Below are 22,026 nucleotides of genomic sequence, written 5' to 3' on the forward strand. Positions count from 1 at the left end.
CAGAGGTGGCAATGTGGCTCAAGTTGTTGAGTGCTAGCCTTGAGCAAAAGAAGCACAGGGACAGTGCCCAGGCCCTGAGTTCAAGCCCCAGGACTGACAAGAAAAATGTGTACAGCCTGCATGTTGTCTGAAAATGATAAGTAAAAGGTAAAATAACAGATAAACGCAAAGTGTCTGATAAATCTGTGACCACACATTTTCAATCCTGTATGTCCTCGTCTTTGCTCAATACTTAACATACCCTCAACAAATATTCTGAATGAATAAATTCATCAAAGACCACTTTATAAGAAATTTAATGAAGTCGAAATTAAACCTGAAAATGGGAATGGCCAAAACTTAAAATTGAATTAGAAACCTGTAGTTAGTGTTCAAATGAAGTCTTTGTATCTCTTAGTCAAAGATTAATGGGGGACCAGAGTATGTGAGAAGAATAGATGATAATTTGGTAGTAAGAGATTTTACTTTTCTGAAGAAATAGGGACAAAGATTGTTGATCCCCAACTTAAATAACCATTGTTTTTCAACTTGGACGTAGGAAAAAGGAGGTAAAAATGAGCATGTACATCCTACAGGAAAGAAAGAGTTATGCTTATGAAGATATCCGTAAACCCCAGGATGATGATTACCTGTGTAAGTAACCCTCTGTGCTTGTTCAAACAGAAGGCAAATGTGCTTTTATAATAATTCATCAGGTCATTTGGCCCCCAATTACTGGTTTACTCTAGTAACTTCACATGAAGAACTAAGCGACAATGATATGCATTCTGTGCTCTTTCTCATGATTGTTAAATCTGGGAATGTACATATTTCTTGACTAATTTTTGCTTCTCTTGCCTCAGATTGTGAGCAGTGTCAGAACTTCTTCATCACCAGCTACACTGTTCATGGGCCACCTATATTTGTAAGAGACAATGTGGTGGACAAGGGGCATTATGACCATTCAGTCCTCAGTCTGCCCCCTGGGCTGAGAATTCGTCAGTACAGTACCCTGAGGCTAGGCTTAGAGTATGGAATGAGGAATCTGATCTGCCATTGGGTTTGCACTTCAGCCCCTATGAGGGCTTGATCATAGAAGATGAAGATGCAGACAATAGGTACTCCTAGATGGTAAGAAATGCCCTCCCTTTCCCCCCTTTCTCTAACTCCATGTGTCCCCCTGTGCCTCCAATGAAACTTTGCTAGGACATGGACAAAATAATTGTATGTGTTTGTGGAATCTGCATAAACATGGACATGCTGATTTAGGATCAAAGTATAGCGCATATAAACAGAGTGTGTTAGAGGCAAAGTGCATCCATGCTTAAGGAGCCTCTGTTAGGACTATGACAAATCCCCTCAGATGTGTAGACGGCATCTTATGTGTTCACAACTACTGAGTCCATGCAGGCTCAAAGAGCATCACTGGAATCAAGTAATATGATTTTGCCAATTATTACCCAAAAGCCTTTAGCTTGTCTTTCTGAAACTCAGATCACAAAAAGGAGTAACTTCTATGTGTAGATGCAAAAAATAAATCCCAGGCCAACTGGAGTGAGTCCAGCAGTCATTTTCATGGTTCCTAAGAGGATATTATCCTCAGAAGACTTGCACCCTGATTATCACACATATGGATTCCCATATCTCCATTTTTCTTTTGCTGTACTTGGTGCTTTCAAAATTATGAATATTTGATGGACAAGAAATAAAAATATAAATAGTATAGCTGGGTTCCATAGCTCAACCTTTAATTTGTACTTTTGAGATAGAGATGAGATCTCAGTCTGATGCCATTCCTAGCATAAAAGATTATAAGACCCCGATTACTACCAATGGCTGAGCACGTTGGTGCACATTTGTTATCCCAGCTACTGTGGAAGTACAATGGCTGGATAAAGTGAAGTATCTCCAGCAACCCAGGCAAGCACAAGCAGGATAGCAACCCAGGACAGCAGGGTAAATAATACCTCAAAAACAAACTGTGCACTGGTGGCTCAAACCTGTAAGTAGCTACTCAGAAAGCTCGGATATGAGTATCATGGTTCAAATCCAGCCCATGGAAGAAAGGCTGTGAAACTCTTATCTCCAATTAACCAGCAGAAAATCAAAAGCGGCGCTGTGGCTCAAGTGGTAGAGCGCTTGCCTTGAGTTGAAGAGCTGAAGGACAACATTCAGGCACAGAGTTTATGCCCCTTGACAGACAAAAAATACCTCAAAAATAAACAACACAAAAAGGGCTAGTGGTTCAAGTGGTAGAGTGCTTGTATTGCAAGAGGTAAGTTTAGTTACTGAGTTCAATCATTAGCTCTGGTATGTATGTATGTATGTATGTATGTATGTATGTATGTATGTATGTATGTATGTATGTATGCATATAAATATGTGTACTGTATCAAAATAAAAATTTCCATGAGAGACAAAATTAAGACATCAGAAGAAAAACCAAAGGGCCTAACTTCATTCATAGATCCTGCATCTGTAAAGCACATACTGTATACGAGTCAAAGAATTATCCTCAGTAGTTGAATAAATCATATTCCCTGAGTAATTGTGAAACACATGTGGAGATAGAAAGGACAATTTCATTGTAGGAGTATTTAACTATAATTTTTCTTCGTCGTTTTTGCAAAGTACATAGTGCCCTAACAACCTACAAGAAAGAACTTTAGTCTATTAGGGTATACTCAAACACGTAGAAGCAGAGTTGGAGCAGTGGTGAGGTTCAGAAAGCAGTGGTTCTATGGTATGTCCTGCAGCCCTGTGCCATGGGGAACCATTGTCGTATCAGGAAACAACATCATGAATAAACAAATTTCCCTCTATTGTCTTTATAAGACAAATGATTCTCTGAATTTCTATGGGAACATAGTGGAGACAGGTGCATGAGTGAGTCCAATCTAAGGAAAATTACTTGGGCCAAATGTCAAATGATGTGTGCTAATCTAGAAACAGAATGCATGTCCCCACCAAAATCTATGACATAAACTTTAACTCAATTTAGAGAATCTGGAAATCTATCTATTTGTGACAAATAAGGATTAAGAGAAGTCTGGAACTGAGCTTTGAAAACAGTGCACTTAGAGTTCTAGAGTGGATGAGTATTGGGAGTAGATCCAAAGGGAGCAGAAACTTACCCTCTTATGTTTCCTTCCTGTGCCTGCTTCAACTTTAGGTATATGAACTGTGGCAGGTGTGCTGAGAATCAGAATCCGAGGGCCTTTCAGTATCAGAGGTAGATCTTCTACCAAACCTGTCATGTCATCAAGGCAGGATGTGAGCTGCTTGTCTCGTATGGGGATGAGTATTGACAGCAACTGGGCAGTAAGTGGAAGAAAGAGCTCACAGCAGAAACAGGTGGACCTTACTATGGTTCCTTAAAAAGGAAGAAAAGAAAAAAAATAATTCTCTTTAGGAATTTTCGAATATCAACTCTTCGGTGGAACAAAAGGCAATTTAACGTGAGAAAAATTTCAAGTTAAGTACCTCTGAATTTAAAGATGCAGTTTGTATACTTTATTAGGAAAATTTCCTTATTTTTAACTATTTGTCCTGATTTTACATTTTAAGAACTTCATATGTTTGAATGCAATACAAAATACCGTGCTAAAAGGCGTAGAGACCAAACAAAGAACCTACCAGCTCTCTTTCAAAGAACCAGTTACTTCTGGCCATTGCAGTTTTTTCTTAATTCCCTCCATATTCGCAAATATTATGCATATGTCATTGTTCATTCATTACATAGTCTACATATTCTGTGAATATATTACTAGGAAGAAAATCAGTTAGAATGAGAGTTCCTATAGAGACTTGTGTCTTTGACAAAAATGAATCCATCTTTTCTCAGGGCATTTTGCTCTAGCCATGGCCCTCAATTCTTGGTTCCATGGCTGCAACTAGGCCTTACTTTTCTTCCTCACTAGAAACAACTAAAAAGTTTTTAGTAAGGATGTTCTTTCAGTAGAAAGGCCTGAGATAGAGGAGGAAACATAGCCCTGTGAATATCTCTGAGATGGCCTGTCATCAGCGTGGAGAAGTTGACTCCTGTAGTTGGATGTGTCAGTGAGAGGACAAATAGGTTGGCAGTGATTTCAGAAACTCTAAGGAAAATATCTGTTATCTGCTACTGGAAAAAGAGTGTCAGTTCATGTTCTAAGAAAATGTAACAGTAAAAATAACTAAGAAACCAGACAGCCCTGATCTGTCCAGGAATCTCAGACTGCCCTGACCTATTATCTCCCAACTCTATCAGGAAGCAATTTAGGTCGGGAAATAATCCAGGAATAGTGCCCTCAGCATTCCTGTGATTGGCCCCACCTACCCCAACTTATAATATGCTTGCTATGTATGATTTAACCTATCCTGTAACTGCTAAGCGAGAAAGTCCCTGCCCTTACTGGAAATAATCATTCCCCAACCAATAAATTTAAGACTAGATTTACTACGAACCACCGACCTATCACAAAATCAGTGTTGTAATGATCCTTCCACCTGCTTCATACAAAATAAAAAGACCTTGCTGACCAAGAGATTGGGACTGACAATTATTGACCTGCTGTGTCAGGGAAGATTTGTGAGTCCAGCTCGAGCTGTAATAAACGACCCCCCTGTATTTACATTGGCAAGGGCTCTCTGCTGGCCTTTGGGGGCGGTCTATGGCCTGGTACTTCAGCAGGAAGCAGGAGGACAGCGAGAGTCCAGAAGAAAGGAGAGGCACAGGAGTGAATGCACCTTTCCGTGGAGACGCCTGGGCCATACTTATGAAGTTCCCAACATGCACGTGTTGGCCTCCACGCAAGTCCCTGGAAGTCCCACTGGTCTGGGGCACACTGCCTGCTCTAGATCTACAGTCTGAACTTCCCCGTTGGCCCTGGACCTGGCTGGGCTGGAGCTGCACCCACCAGCCATGCTTCCTCCACCCTGTTGCGCATAGCTTCCCAGCCACTGCTTGGTCTTCAGCATCTATGCCAGTCTGGCTCTCTGGGGCAGGCTGAGGCTGAGGTGACCATTCCGGGTGCCCGTTCAAGTCGAGTGAGGCCAAAGCTGTGGTGGAGCCAGTCTTCACACACTTCCAGGTATGTCCAGAAAGGATTGAACTCCACTGGCCCAGTGCTGCCGTCCTCTCATCCCCAGAGTTTACCTCCATTTCCCCACCTTTGTTGTTGAAATTGTTCAGCCACTGTGATCTTAATTTTCATTGTCCTCCTTTGCAGTACTTGAGATTCCTTCCTCTTCTCACCAGGCCACCAGGCCCCATGGGATCTGCCCCAACAACCCCACCTCACAGACATTCTCCAGAACCAGGCAGCCTTCGGGCATGCTGCTTCCTGAGCCTCCGGCTTCCTGCCTCTTTCCTTGCTTCACCAGCTTCTGCCAAGGCCTCCTCTCCCCTCCACACTGCCCCAAACCTCAACCCCAGTGTGGCCTCCCATGTGGCCAAACTCATCTCCCTACCAGGCCCAATCCAACCCCAGTGTGGCCACTGCACTGGAGAAGACAACTAAGGTCCAGCAGCAGCAAAGATGACACAGTGTACAGCTGGTTGAGAACTGGAGGCAGCATAGATCTCTCTGATCATCTTTCTCTTCACTTACTCAGGTATTAATTGAATTTAGTATTTAATTTTTGGTACACAAAATCTCATAAGTATCTTCTTATTAAGCCTTTGCAGAATAGCTGGTAGAAATGCAGTCCCGGATTGTGTGTTGTTTAATTTTTTTGAGATTCAGAGATGTTTAAAGTAGTTATAATCATCATGAATTCTCACTTTTACAGTAGAGCGCTATTCAGAAAATAATTACTTATGCATCTATTATCAATTATTTATATGACTTGAAACTTAAAGTTTCAAATATTACAGGAAGATCTTTGATTCATGTTGAGTGGATGTGAGTAGGTTGAGCTGTTGCATACATTCATTGTGTGTGTGTGTGTGTGTGTGTGTGTGTGTGTGTAGGGGGTGTATATGTATTATTGAAATCAGGGATAAGGATGAGCACTGGTCTGAACTTGTTTCCTTTTTCTGAGAGATATGGTATTTCTGTGTTTGTGGTAAGCTCTGACTGCTTGCCTTTGCCTGATGTGCACTTTGCAGTTTTTTTTTTTCAAATAAGCTTCTTATTTCTTATTGAGTAGATAGGGCTCTGATATTGCTTTGCCTTTAATCTGCCATCTAGGATCTTATTTTCCTCTTTAAAAATTAACATACAATATAAATTTTATCCCCTGTCTGATTTTCCCTTTAATTTGCATTTTGAAATAAGTAGTATAAGGAGTTTGAGCTCTGTATTCATGAAGTTTGAAATTTCTTTTTAATGTAATAACTGGACACATTTGTTAGCACAAAGATCTTAAATTTCTTTTGTAGTTTTAGTTTAAAATACCCTCCTCCATGTTTTTAGCATGGGAAGACAAACAATTCCTAGTAAAAATGATAACAATTTATCCTTTAACTATCAGATAATTCATAATTAATGTCTAGTGGCAAATGAATACATTTCTGAATAGATTTCCTTGATAGACCCGTGCACAAAAATACCCCTCATAGGTGCTGAGAAGGTAGATTAGTGGTACACAGATTACCTTGCATGCATGAGGCCCTGGGTTTGATTCCTCCTCACCACGTAAGCAGAAAAAGCCAGAAGTGGTGCTGTGGCTCGAGTGGTAGAGCACTAGCCTTGAGCTGAAGAGCTGAGGGCAGCGACCAGGCCCAGATTTCACCACCAGCGACAAAAATAAATAAATAAACAAATAAATAAATAAATGAATAAAGAAATAAAACAAACTCATACACAAGTAAATTAATTTCAAAGGTTGATTACTATTTTAGTTAGGGGCAGGGTGCCAAGATATAGCAGACCTCTGTCCCAAAGCTTCAAGAAGGATTTCAACAGTTGACAAATACTGAAAACAAAAAGTAAAAAACATAGCTCTGCCAATAACATATAGAATCTCCATTCAAGCAGAAAGAAGTACTACGAATGAAATACTTTTTATAACATTTGTTAAGAGATTTTGGCTCTATATTAATTATCATATCAATTGACCTTCGAAAACTCTATAGGTGGGCCTGAGTCTCAAGGTCCTCTAACTAAAACTGGAGGAGAGAATCACCAACCTGGACTTTAAAAAATTGTTATTGTTAATGTAGTGGACATACGGGTCACCATTTTGTAATTTAGATAATGAGTTCATTTCATTTTCGAAAATCTAATCACTTCTTTGCTCTCTCTCTGTTTTTCCCTCCTTTCCCTGCCCACAAGTGGTATAGTTGATTGTCAACATAATATCTACAGAGTATCACTGCTGCATTTGTTTCCTTGTTCTCCTTGAATTTCTGTGGCTCCCTCACTGCCCAGAAATGGATAAACAAAAAAAAGAAAAATCCATCGTTTTCAATTCCTTTAATTCATTTCAATATAAACATCAGTAGTTTTATGAGATTGTCAGGCTCTGTCTTCACATCCCGAACACTTATACTTCCCATACCTAGTCATAACTCCCACCAGATTCTAAGATACACAAAATAATTCTGTTCACTTTCCACACAAGAAGAAGCTGAGATTCAGAAAGATTAAGTAACTTACTGGAAATACTGGGCTGAGCATAGTGGCTCACTCTTATATCCTTACCTACTCCAGAGAATGAGATCTGAAGATCATAATTTGAAACCAACCAAGGTTGACATATACTTTACATGTTTATCTCGTTAACCAGCAGAAGTCAAGAATTGTGTGATTCAAGTGGTACAGCTAGAATGCCACCAGACTTGAATGGGAAACCTAAAGATAGTGCCAATAGGATGATTTTTAAGAACCAATGCTGCCCCATAAAAAATCTCAGACACCACACACACACCTTTAAAAAGATGTTAGTACGGAAACCCAAATAGTTTTTTTTAAATTTTTATGTTTAGTTATTACCTTTATTGATGTATGACTTGATAGTCTTTACTGATGAGCCACAATTTAGAACTTTGTTGTAATTATATCCATGTCTGTGCCAGAGAAACATTCTCCTAGTTGTCTTCCCCCGTTTCTAGCAACGATAAGTTGTCTCGTCTTGGCCCAGTTTCAAGGTTATTGTTCTAGTAGATCACAACCATCCTAATAACAAGGGTTATAGGTGGTAACTACTGTACTGGACAATACCTGCCTTGGGAAAATTGTTCAAATTTCTCCATTCAGTGGAGGTTATTAGGATACACCTATGATCACTTTGTGCTTAGAATTGGGAACTTTTTAGGTCCAGGAATTCAGGACAAGCACTGTGTGCTACTTCATACTTGTTAACTTTAATTTCAGCTTCCTATTATCTACTTTAAGCATTGTGTGAAGAGAAAAATTGCCCCTAGGAGAGAGAAACACAGTACTAACTGCTGTTTTCAAAATACAGGAGGAGGAAAAGAAGTTCTGAAAGAGGCATATAGCCTAGACAATGAGTTCTTAGAAACTTGGGCTGCCTGTTAATCTTAACTTCAACATAGAAAGTCAGAGCCTGCAGTGGCTTGTAAGCTCCATTTATATTCCTGAGCATGCGGCTCCCTTCCCCTCAGCCCTCTGATCCTTTACATCAGGGTTTCTTAGTGTGTCTTAATGTGTTCCTGTTAGTTCAGTGCACAGGTTAAAAATTAAGCATGCCCAACCATGGGTTTCCATTGCCCTAGTAGACGTTTTGCATTTTAGGACATTCCTTCCAGGGAAGTCTCTTCTTGGGCCCTCATGTGCATATGATCACAGAAGCGAATGTTTCACAAACCATGGAACGCAGTTGTTCAATGATGATTAACTCACACAGAGGCACAGACAGGTTGGGTTAGGAGACTTTGTGAGAGGCCTTGGATTGGCACATGGCAACATTGACAGTAATTCCTCAAAGAAATACCACTGATTAGAGGGCTATGTAGAGGTAAAAGGAGAATGAATTTAACCAAGTTCTTATCTCAGAGAGAGAAATAGATTAGACAGAATGATAGGAGAGTGATTTAAAAGAAAAGAAGAAAAATGGAAATAAAAATTTAAATTTAAACAGTGAAACACTTAAAAATTATGTAAGTTTAAAGAAATGGTATTGAGAGAAGGATAGAATGAGAGGAGGTGAGGGATAGGAGACATGAAAAACTAAAAAATAAAAGTGCTTAAAATTAGTTATTAAAAATTAGGGCTGGGAAAGTGGCTCAGTGGTAGAGTGCTTGCCTTGTATGAATGAGACTCTGGGTTCGATTCCTCAGCACCACATAAGCAGAAAAAGCTGGAAGTGGTGCTGTGGCTCAAAGTGGTAGAGGACTAGTCTTGAGCTGAAGAGCTGAGGGACAGTGCCCAGGCCCAGAGTTCAGGCCCCATGACTAGCAAAAAACAGACAAACAGGAAATTATATAGGTATAAAGATATAATATTGCTACTAAAGAATTTAAGCCTAAGAGCTTATGAATTGAGTAATAAATTTCTGGATTAAGTGTATATACCATAGGGTATAAGGTCTAATAATTGACGACGGGTATATATATATGGGGATGGGCATAATATCAATTAAGTCACTCAAAAAAGAAAGAAAGAGAAAAAAAAAGAAAATAAAAAAGTACCAAAAGATCAGAAGATATAAAAAAGCACACACACAAATACACCTAAAATAAACATTATGAGTGGAAAAAAAAAGATTAATAGAAAACAATTAAAAAATAAAACTTAAAAAAAGCTACAAAAAGAGTTATTTTTTGGAGAGGTGATGAGAAGATCCTTTATCTCCACTGTGTCCATAACCACTCTCTTGGTGCAGTCTCAGGTCTGCTTGTGGTGTTTGGTTTTCCTGTGGCTTGATTGGATTCTTAAGTCAGTTTGTTTGAGCAGGCAGAATAATGCTCTCCTTTACCCAGGATTTTGTGATCCTCTTCTCAGGCTAGTTCAATGGGAGGGAGATCTGCTTTGAGTATCACAAAAGAGGGAGATGGCTGTTTCCTCTACTTTCAAGATGCTGTGATTAGGATAGGTTCTGGGTAGGGTTGAGGCTTTTCAGCAAACTAGCTTTTCCCTGAGGGGATAGTTCCAGAGACACTCACAGAACCCAGCCTGGATCCATTCTCAGGGTTTGTGTTTACTGAATTTTAGTTGATTTTCTAGGCTGCTGTAGGGAGGGGCAGCCTCTGGTTCTGTTTACACAGTGAAGAAAGTCTCTCCTGAGGTGGGAGGCGGATCTTCCTCTGTCTGGGCTGGGTGATTTTCCCCTGGGTGTAGCTGAGCCTGGCAGGTTAGGTAAGGTTCTTGTGACCTGCTAAATGACTCTTCTTTTCTTCCAAGGCCTGAGTTGGAGCTAGTTGCTCACAGGGGCCTTTGTCAGTATGGAAGATGGAGTTCTCCGGTGGTTGGGGAGGGATGGCTTTCCCTTCTCTGCTCCCAGATAAGGAGTGAGGATGTCAGTGTTCTACTCATGCCAGAGTGTTGGTTCCTGAGTTGTCTCTGGTGTGTGATCTGCAGGATGAAGATATCTGCTCTTTGTCAGTTCTTGCTGGTGATGAGTAGAATCTGCTCACCTGCTGTGTCTGGTGCTGTTTTCCTGAACTCTCTCTGCTATAGGTATGGCCAATACAGCCACTGTCACTGCCGCTGCATCCGTTCCAGCCTTGGCTACCGGCAATTGCTCAGTTTTGCCTCCTTGTGTGGATTTTCCCTCTCTGGCCAAACTCTCTGTACCTGATGGCACACTTGGAGTGATTCTGTAGTGTAGGACTGTTTACTAAACAGTATTTAGGAACACTAAAACTGCTTTCTTTGCTGGAGCTTGATTAGCCTCCAGGTTCTCCTTTGCCATCTACCTCGGAACTTCTGTAATGAGATTCTTATCTCCAATTAGCAATCAGAAAACTAGAAGTGGACTCTGGTGGAGTGCTTCACTTCAGCTGAAGAGCTCAGGGACAGCACCCAGAGTTCATGTCCCATGACTGATAAAAAATAGAAAGAAAGAAAACAAGTGAGTGCCCAGAGCCAGTGGCTCATACCTGTAAGTCTAGCTAGTCAGAGGCAAAGATCTAAGGATCAAGGTTCAACACCAGCTTAGTCAGGAAAATCTATGAGATACTTATTTTCATTTAACCACTGAAACCCATAAGTGACCATGTAACTCAAAGTGGTAGAGCACTAGCTTTGAGCACAAAAGCTCAGGGGCAGGATCCAGGACCTGAGTTCAAGCCCCACAACTGACAGAAAAAAAAGAAAAAGGAATGAGAAGCCTCCTTAATGAAATAACTAGACAAGTACAATATACAAAATAATTCCCCCCTTCCTTCTTTTCTTCCTTCCATATGTTCACATCCTTCCCTCGTTTTTATCCTAGAACTTAAACTCAGGGCCTCATGCACTTTAGGTAGGTGCTCTACCACTTGAGCCATACACCTGCTTTTTTTGCATTAGTCATTTTTGTTTTTGTTGGTCATGTGTCTTAAACTCTGTGCCTGGGCGCTGTCCCTGAGCTCTTCAGCTCAAGGCGAATGTTTACTGCTTGAGTCACAGCACCACTACTGGTTTTTTATGGTTTATTGGAGATGAGTCTCACAGACTTTACTGCCTGGGATGGCTTTGAACTTTAATCTACAGATCTCAGACTCCTGAGTAGCTAAGACTACAGGCATGAGTCACCTGCACCCAGTTCTGCTTGAGACATTTTTGTGGTATGGTTTTATGTTTATTACCAGGCCATTATGGACCACAATCCTTCTTTTTACCCTTTCTGAGTAGATGAAATAAAAAGCACAATGCATTGGTTCAGATATTGATTGAAATCCAATATTGTGAATGTTTTGCCTGGGCTAGCATCAAATCATAGTCCTCTCTGCATTAGTCAAGACACAGCAGATAGCATTACGAGTGTGAGCGCCCATGATTGGCTCAAATTTCTGACTACTAAAACATATGAATAAAGTTTTAATAATTTCAAATGATGAATTTGGGGACAATGGGTGCTCTTACTTGCCTAGTTTCAAATTTCAGCAAAAGTCCCAAATATTAACTTTTGATTTCCTCGAGTAAATTAAATAAGCAAATACATTTAATTTATTTTATTTTTTATATTTTTGGGTCCGGTCGTGGGGCCTGAACTCTGGGCCTGGGTGCTGTCCTTCAGCTCTTCAGCTCAAGGCTAGCGCTCTCTAACACTTGAGCCACAGCAAAACTTCTGGATTTTTTCTTTTTGCTTATGTGGTGCTGAGGAATTGAACCAAGGGCCTCAGGCATGCAAGGCAAGCACTCTACCACTGAGCTACCTTCCCAGCCCAAACTTTTAAAAACAATTAACTAAAGAAAAAAGTTAAACACTAAACATCCTTACCATTGCAACTTTGGATTTAATACGTTGTCAAACATTGCTTATATCATAGTTGTATTTTTCTGGGCAGTATATTCCATACACGAATCATGCCACCACCAAAGTTAAGGGCTAAACAGCCTATAGGCTATAGGCAAATATACAAGTGAAGGCATGTGAGGATTATAGCCATGAGCCACCAATGTCTAAATCAATTATTCCTTTAACAAAAATCAAAATGGCTACAGTATGGTTTAACAGAAAGCTTGAATCCTTATCAGCTTTGCTCCTGACCTGCTATTCTAATAGGACCCCAAAAAATTCACACTCAATTCTCAAGTGAAGTAGAGGGTATCCATTGCATGCTCTGCAGCATCATAAATCACTTGCTGGTGAGGAAAAATACCTCTTTTCCATAGGAAATGCTCAATAAATTCTGATTATTGAATAATCATAAACCTAGGAGATGGAAAATACCCCTATCCAATCACATTTTTTTGTTGTTCATTGTCGTATTTGAACTCAGGGTCTGGGTGCAGTCCGTGATCCATTTTTTAGCACTCTACCACTTGAGCCACAACCCCATTTCTGTGTTGATTTTTTTTGTTGTTGTTCAGGGGGCCTGATATCTGGGTCTGGGTGCTGTCTCTCAGCACTTCAGCTTATGGCTAGCACTCTACCAATTGAGCGTTTGCACCACTTCCAGCTTTTTCCGCTTATGTGGTGCTGAGGAATTGAACTCAGGGCCTCATGCTTGCAAAGCAAGCACTCTACCACTGAGCCAAATTCTTAGCCCCCACTTCGGGTTTCTGAGTGATTCACTGGACCTAAGTATCTCATAGGGACTTTTCTGCCCGGGTTGGGTTTAAAACATATTCTTTCCATCTCAAGTTCCTGAGTAAGATTATAGGCATGAGCCATCTGTCCATGGCTCCATCCACCTTTTTATACAAGTGAATAAAGCTCAGTGATAAAGTGTCTTCCTCTTTAACCAAAAGCAGGTAAATAACCAAAATTGAATTTGAAATTCAGTTGAGTCTGAGGCTATATTTTTAACAACTAGGTTGTAAGTTATTTGATCATTGCACAATTTTGTTAGTGGATACAGCAGAAATGTCATAAATTTTCTATTTCTTTTTTTTTTTGAACATTCTTTTTTTTGGGGGGGGGTCCGGTCGTGGGGCCTGAACTCTGGGCCTGAGCGCTGTCCCTCAGCTCTTCCGCTCAAGGCTAGTGCTCTATCACTTGAACCACAGCTCCACTTCCGGCTTTTTTCTTTTTGCTTATGTGGTGCTGAGGAATCGAACCCAGGGCTTGAGCATGCAAGGCAAGCGCTCTACCACTGAGCCACATTCCCAGCCCCATGAATTTTCTATTTCAAATGGCCCATGACACATAGTTGGGTGTGGTATGGTAAGCCTGTAATTCCATCACTTGGCAGGCTTAAGCAGAAGCCTGGTAAGTTCAAGACCATTTTGGCAATGGAGTAAGATGCCATCTCAGAAGGGCAGAAAGTAAATGGCTCCTGAATATATAAGCCTTGGAAGTTACTTTCCCATCTTCTGTGTCTACAATGAGAAGCTTAAGACTCTCCACGGCCAAACAGAAAGCATGACCCAAAAGACTAACCCAAAACACCTGGATACAAGCTGGGTCGACTCATTCTTGGGCCAATATAGTGTCACCCAAATGCACTATTGAATAGTTGGGTCCATGTGCCCTCTTCTTCTCTCCAGAAGGGCCATTTCAAAATCATCATTCCTAGAAATGAAAAGACAGCAGTGATAGTAGGATTTCCATTCCAGCATATTTACAAGTCAGTGAGCACTTAGACATTGGCAACTATAATATTAAGAGACTAGCAAGTGGCGCGCAGTACCTGAACAAACTCATAGTTCATAACATATGTTTTGTGAATTAGAACCAATTAAGTTTGCTACCATAGCTGCAGCAGGTGCAGTACCAGTTGGGGGATGGCAGCAGCATCCTTAGCTCCAGTCCCTTGACCTCTGGAGTGCATCATGAAACCCAGCCACTCTTCACAAAGGCCGAAAGAGAAGGGGCCACCATAGAATGCTAGGCTCTTCTGGTGTGGCGGCATAAGACCATCACCTCACTTCTGTTTCCTGGCTGGATAAGTTGGGGCTGTGTGCCTGTATCACTTCACTCCTGATTCTGGTCTGGGTCGGTAGTTGCCGTGTGCCTGTACAATCTCACTCTGGCTTCTGGTCTGGCTGCGTGGGGGCCCATGCCCATGTAACCTCACTCCTACTTCCAGTCTAGGTGAGTGTGGGGTTGTGTGCTTGTGTCACCTCACTCCTGCTTCTGGTGTGCATGTGTAGGGGAGTAGGGGTCATGGTGCCTGTGTCACCTCACTGCTGATACTGGTAGGGGTAGGTAGGAGCAATGTGCCTGCACCACCTCACTACTGCTTCCTGGCTGGATAAGTCTGGGCTAATGCCCTTTTGACCTCACTCCCGCTTCATTTCTGGATGAGTGGGGGCCATGTACCCATGTTTCCTCACTCCTGCTTCAGGTCTGGGTGAATGGGGGTTGCGTGCCTGTGTCACCATACTCCTGCTTTTGGTCTGGGTGAACAGGGGAGTAGGGGCCATGTGTCTACACCACCTCACTTGTACTTCCAGTCTGGATCGGTCCGATTGGCTCTAAGGTAATTACTCTATCCAGATGCTGTTTACCATCATGGACTGCAACCCATGCCAGAGGTTAGCCTTTTCCAGTTCTCATAACAAAGCATGACATTAAGGGATTAAGATGGAACCTTGCTGGGTTTGAGAACTATGTTATAAAATTGTGCATGTGTGTGCACATGTGCACTGGTCTTGGGCCTTGAACTCAGGGTCTGAAGTGATTCTGAGATATTTGATTAAGGTAGAGCTCTACTGCTTCAGCCACAGCTCAACATATAGCATTTCTGTGGTTAATTGGGACTAAAATTCTCCCAGATTTTCCTGTCTGGACTGGCTTTGAACACTATCCTCGGATCTCAGACTTTTCAGTAGCTAGGATTTACAGGTGTGAACTATGGGCGCCTCTATATTTGCTTGATTGCCATCCAGAGAAAACTGTGCTTGGTAAGTATTCTGGAGTAAAAAGATTTGAACTCTTTCAATGAGCAGTGGTGAAAATACTCAGGTTCTAGCCTGGATCCGGCCTCTAATTCTACCGATTCAGGAATGTGAAATCTGAGAATTGCAGTTTGAAATTTATGTGTGGAGGACAGAGTCCTTGAGACTCTTTATCTCCAACGAACTACCACAAACCTGGAAAGTGGCACAGTAACTAAGTGGTAGAGCACCAACCTTGAACAAAAACGCTCAGGCACAGCACTTAGGCTGTGAGTTCAAGTCCAATGAGCACAAAAACGAAACAAATCAAGAAAAAAAACCTGGGTTCTTCAGTAAGAGTTTATCATTATAAATATCACTTTTCCATTATATTAAGATTTTTCATAGGTACATGAATTTTAGGGTATTAAGAAACTTACTAAAAATATAGGCAGCATTTTGTGTGTGTGTGTGTGTGTGTTTCTGTGTGTGTGTGTGTGTTTCTGTGTGTGTGTGTGTGTGTGTGTGTGTGTGTGTGTGTGTTTGCCAGTCCTGAGGCTTGAACCTGGGGCCTTAAATTCTTGATTGGATTTTTTCCATTAAGGTTGGTACTATGCCACTTGGTCCACAGCTCTACTCCCAGATCTGTTTAATTTTTATTTGGAGATAACAGTTTTAAACACTTTTCTACCTGTGGAGGCTGATTCTGGAATATGATTCTTTGAATCCTGCTATAAAATATGTGTGTGCAGATAGCTCTACTATAAGGCTGACTTACATTTCTTCAGGTGTATATGTAGGATTAAAAGGCATTCTGCTTAGGCAGACATGAAACCTCAACATAGATATGATTTGCATTGCCTTGATTATTAAAGATGTTGTATATTTTCATGTATTCCTTAGACACCTATATCTGTTTTGGGGAATGATGTAGTCAATTCACTTGCCTATTTATTGATAAGATTGTTCTTAGGTTGTTTCATTTATTTGAGTCTATACATCTAGATATTAGGATTTCTTCTGTTACTCAAAAGGCAGGAGTTTAGGCTTATTTTACTTAATCTTAGCAAAAGATGACTTGTGAGCTTCAAATTATTTAATTGATGATTGATTAAAAATGTTCTGAAGAATGTGACTCACACAGGAGAGTGCCTGCCAACAAGTACAAGTTCTGAACTCAAACTTCAGTGTCTACAAAAAAAGAGATATATTTAAGTATTTTAAAACAATAAAATTTAATCAGTTATATACTCTCAAAATATGTAATTCTAAATATTTCACTATTATTCATGGTAAAACTATTGGAAATTTTAGCATAAGCTAACAATTTTAGTTTCTATTTTTTCCTTGGTAATCATTCAAGCCAACAAAACTGATAAAATACAGCTTTGGCCAGGTGCTGGTGGCTCATGTCTGTATTTCTAGCTACTCAGGAGGCTGACATCTGAGGATTGCAGTTCAAAGTCAGCCTGAGCAGCAAACTCTGTGAGGCTCATCTCTAAATAGCCACCAGAAAAATAGAGGTAGTGCTGTGGCTCAAGTGGTAGAGTGTTTTCCTTGATCTGAATAGCTGAGGGACTGCCCCAAGGCCCCAAGATAAAGCCCATGACCAACCAAAAACAAAACAAAACAAAACAAAAATCCAACTTTATATAAAGAGGAAGAATCTCCAAGTTTTTATTCAAGATTTTTAATGCTTGTGGCAAATGATTTATCTGGTAGAAAGTGGAAAGCTTATATCTGTCATTGTGATAAACTTGCTACTATGTGGTTGATTTTCTCCCATTTATAATTTCATTCATCTAACACTGATGAAGATGAAAAATCCATCAAGGACATGACACACTATTTGGCAAAACTGGTAAGTTAAAATGACTATTTTTTTTTCAAGTTTGGAAAAGAAACTGGGTTTTCCATCCCTCCCCAGGATTTGAACAATGAAAAAAATTTTCCCAAATGTGAGGAAGATAGCTTATATTCAAATAATTAGAAGATAATGAAAAGAATGTTTAAGACACATAATATATTTAATTTTCAACTTTCCTCTCAAGAAACTTCTGAGAAACTTAGCAAAAATTGGTTATAGATATTTATATCAAAGAGCTCACTGCAGTTGCCTCATACCTATAATTTGTTACTCAGAAGGATGAGATCTGGGATTGAGATTGGAGCCAGCATGGCAAAGCAATAATTGCATGGATGATGTCCCTTGCTGTTAGATCATATGTGCCTTCCTCCCATCCTCAATGTGAAGCTGTCTCCCCACATTACCAGCCTTCTGAAATATTGACATTATCATTGTATTTTCTGGTTTTCTCCTTCAGCATGAAAGGTTCATGGAGCAGGCCACTTGCACCTGTATTCACATCTGTTTCTCCAGTTGCCTACAACATTGCCTAGTCCTTATTTCTTAGTAGCCTTGTGTAGATGAAACTGCCCTGCTCATGTAATCTCAGAATTCAGTCAGGAAAGCTCATCAAGCTGTGATCTTTTGGTTAATAGTTAATTCTTCTAATTATTTTTTTGCTCTTTGTGTATCTAAAGTCAACGTAAGGGTGAAATAAGTGGCTGACACCTATCTGTTGTAATGGCAAAGTTGACTGTGACATCATAGAAGTTTATTGTGAAGCTGCATGAAGACTCTTCCAACAAAGCACTGCAAATCGTAGCCTCTCACATCCAGGAATAGATTTAACAGCTCTGCAATCAAACCATCATTCGCTCTCTGCTGGATTCGGACAGAGTTTCCCTTTCCTATTTAAAATAAAGAAAACTTCAAGACATGCTTTTTAATGTAATTGACTTATGGAAATGTCCCTCCAAACAAAAAAAAATAAGAATGCCATTAGTGGAATGTAAATACAAGACAAGGAATAAAACAAGCATAAAATTTCCTAGGGAAAACATCAATAATTGCATCTGCTACAAATGTTGGTCCTTAAAACTAGGACTTGATTCTGGCATCAGTAATCCTAATATAATATAAGGTAAAGAAAGTTTTATTTTTGTGCCAGTCCAGGGGTTTGAACTTGCACTCAGAGCTCTGAGTGCTCTTGCTCAAGTCCAAAAATTTACTACTTGAGTCACAGCTCCACTTCTTGTATATTTGGTATTGTAGTTGTATTAAGAATTTCCCAGACTTTTCTGCCTGTGCTTGCTTCAAACTCGATGTCAGCCTCCTGAGGAGGATTACAGGCATGAGCCACCAGTACCAAGCTAAAAGTTACTTTTTTGAGATATAAAAATAAGGTATATAAAGCAACATAAACAAATGAAACATTAGAACAACAAAACTGAAACAAGTTATATAAAAGATATATAAAGATAAACAGGAAGGCCCCGAGTTCAAGCTTCAGGAACAGCACAAAAGAAATAAAGAAGTGTAGAAGAAGAGAAGAAATAGTCAGTGAAAGGGTTTTAAATTAATAAATCACAAAATTTTGGCAAAGTAGCAGGGTATAAAATTAAACCTCAAAAATCAATGGGTTTTCTGTATGCAAACAATGAGAAAAGCGTGGTTGAAATTAGGAAAGCAAATCCATTTGTAATAGACCCACAAAAAATAAAATACTTAATGCAAGAAGAAAAGGACCTCTATTATCAAAACTTTAAAAACTTGAAAAAGCACATAATAACAGAAGTTAGAAAATGGCAAAACCTCCCATGCACCTGGATTGGAAAGATTAACATCGTGAAAATGGCAATACTTTCCAAGGCTATCTACAAATTCAGTGCAATACCTATCAAAATTCCAACCTCTTTCTTCAAGGAAATAGAAGAGGCAATCCAAAAATTCATATGGAACAATAAAAGACCCTGAATAGCAAAAACACTCCTCAACGGAAAGAACACTGCTGGAGGAATATCAATACCAAATTTCAAACTCTACTCTTAAAGCCATGGTAATCAAAACAGCTTGGTACTGGCATAAGAACAGACCTAAGGACCAAAGGAATAGAATTGAAAACCCAGAAATGAACCTACAGACCTATAGCCAACTAATCTTCGATAAGGGAGCTAAAACAATAGAATGGAAGAAAGACAGCCTCTTCAATAAATGGTGCTGGCAAAATTGGTTAACTACTTGTAGAAAACTAAAGCTAGATCCTTATATATCACCCTGCACCAGAATCAACTCCAAATGGATAAAGGACCTCGAAGTCAAAGCAGACACTCTGAAAACATTACTGGATGGAATAAAAGAAACCCTAGGTCTCTTTGGCTCTGGCCGAAATTTTCTGAATAGAGACCGGAAAACACAACAAATCAAAGAAAGGTTGGACAAATGGGATTGTATAAAGTTGCAGAGCTTCTGCATGGCAAAGGAAATAGCTAGCAAGATCAAAAGAAATCCTGTGGATTGGGAGAAGATCTTCACTAGCCATACAACGGACAAGTTTCTCATATCTAAAACATACCTGGAACTCAAAAAATTAAATCCCCCAACAACAAATCCTCAAAGAAACAACTGCCCGATAAATAAGTGGGCTTAAGTCTTAAAGAGAAACTTCTCTGAAGAAGAAAGAACAATGGCCAATACACACATGAAGAAATGCTCAACATTCCTATCAAAACAACATTGAGATACCACCTCACACCAGTTAGAATGGCAAAAATCAAGAACTCTAACAACAGTAGATGCTGGAGGGGATGTGGACAGAAAGGAACCTTACTTCACTGTTGGAGGGAATGTAAACTTGTTCAACCACTTTGGAAAGCAGTATGGAGGTTCCTCAAAAGACTTCACATAGAACTCCCCTATGACCCAGCAATCCCACTTTTGGGCATTTACCCAAATGTTTACAAACAAGACCACACTAAAGCTACCAGCACAACTATGTTTATTGCAGCATTATTTACCCTAGCTAAGATATGGAACCAACCTAGATGCCCCTCAGTAGATGAATGGATCAAGAAAATGTGGTATATATACACAATGGAATTCTATGCCTCCATCAGAAAGAATGACATCGTCCCATTTGTTAGGAAATGGAAAAACTTGGAAAAAAATTATATTAAGTGAAGTAAGCCAGGCTCAAAGAATCATAGGCCACATGGTTTCCCTTATTTCCAATATCTAGTATATGTTTGAGTCAAGCAGAAAAGTTCAGATAATGTGATGTTAGGAAAATGAATCCTTAGATATGTATTTTAATGTGTTTGTTCCTTCCTGCATGTGTTTCTAACGCATTTATAAGATTATTTCTTTGTATGTCCCTCCCCCACAGTATAACCCCTGCTTTCACTATATTTTATATCGGTATAACTTGTGGAGGAGATGGGGAAAAACGAGTTGTTTAAGGATACAGGTGGACTTGTTGCAACAATGAGAAGTACAAGTTGTCATGTTGAAAACGAGCTTTACAACATCAGTGCGGGGGGGGGGATGATTGGGTGGGGTGTGGGGGGAGGCTGGGAAGGGATGTGAAGGGTAAACAAAGGAGGAGGCAGCAATGCTTGGTAAGAAATGTATGCATTATCCTGCCCATGTAATTGTAACCTCTCTGTACAGTATGTTCACAAATAAAATAAAATTAAATTAAAATAAAAAAGAAAGAAAAGAAGAAAAATGGCAATAAAAATTTGAATTTAAACAATGAAACACAAAAATTATGTAAGTTTAAAGAAATGATTTGAGAGAAGGATACAATGAGAGGAGGGAAGGGATAGGAGACATGAAAAACTAAAAAATAAAAGTGCTTAAAATTAGTTATTAAAAGATTAGGGCTAGGAAAGTGGCTCAGTGGTAGAGTGCTTGCCTTGCATGCTGAGACCCTGGGTTCGATTCATCAGCACCACATAAGCAGAAGAACCTGTAAGTGGAGCTGTGGCTCAAAATGGTATAGCACTAGCCTTGAGCTATAGAGCTGAAGGACAGTGCCCAGGCCCCATGACCAGCAAAAAGAAAAAAAAATACACATAAACAGGAAATTATATCGGTATAAAGATATAATATTGCTACTAAAGAATTTAAGCCTAAGAGCTTATGAATTGAGTAATAAATTTCTGGATTAAGTGTGTATACCATGGGGTATAAGGTCTAATAATTGATGACGGGTATATATATGGGGACGAGCAGAATAGCAATTAAGTCACTCAAAAAAGAAAGAAAGAGAAAAAAGAAAATAAAAAATACCAAAAGATTAGAAGAGATAAAAGAAAAGCACACACACACATATACACCTAAAATAAAAATTATGAGAGGAAAAAAAGATTAATAGAAAGCAATTAGAAAATAAAATTTAAAAAGATACAAACACAGTTCTATTTTTCGAGGGGGGATTGGAAGGTCATTTATCTCCACTGTGTCCATAACCAGTCTCTTGGTGGAGTCTCTGGTCTGCTTGTGGTGTTTGGTTTTCCTGTGGCTTGATTGGATTCTTCAGTCAGTTTGTTTGAGCAGGCAGAATAATGCTCTGCTTTACCCAGGATTTTGTGATCCTCTTCCCAGGCTAGTTCAAAGGGAGGGAGATCTGCTTTGTATCACAAAAGAGGGAGATGGCTATTTCCTCTAGTTTGGAGATGCTGTGATGAGGCTAGGTTCTGGTTAGGGTTGAAGCCTTTCAACAAACTAGCTTTTCCCTGATGGGCTAGCTCCAGAGACACTCACAGGGCCCAGCCTGGATCCATTCTCAGGGTTTGTGTTTACTGAATTTTAGTTGATTTTCTAAGCTGCTGTAGGGAGGGGCAG

The 22,026-nt window shown here is 39.9% G+C and overlaps 1 pseudogene; it reads left to right on the forward strand.

The window, feature by feature from the left end:
- The first annotated feature begins 560 nt into the window (after window positions 1-560).
- Window positions 561-3,458, forward strand: LOC138825114 (histone-lysine N-methyltransferase PRDM7-like; annotated as a pseudogene).
- The last annotated feature ends 18,568 nt before the right edge of the window (window positions 3,459-22,026 follow it).

This window comes from Dipodomys merriami, unplaced genomic scaffold (genome assembly GCF_024711535.1).
Source record: "Dipodomys merriami isolate MVZ:Mamm:240054 unplaced genomic scaffold, mDipMer1.0.p SCAF_1340, whole genome shotgun sequence".
NCBI lineage: Eukaryota > Metazoa > Chordata > Mammalia > Rodentia > Heteromyidae > Dipodomys > Dipodomys merriami.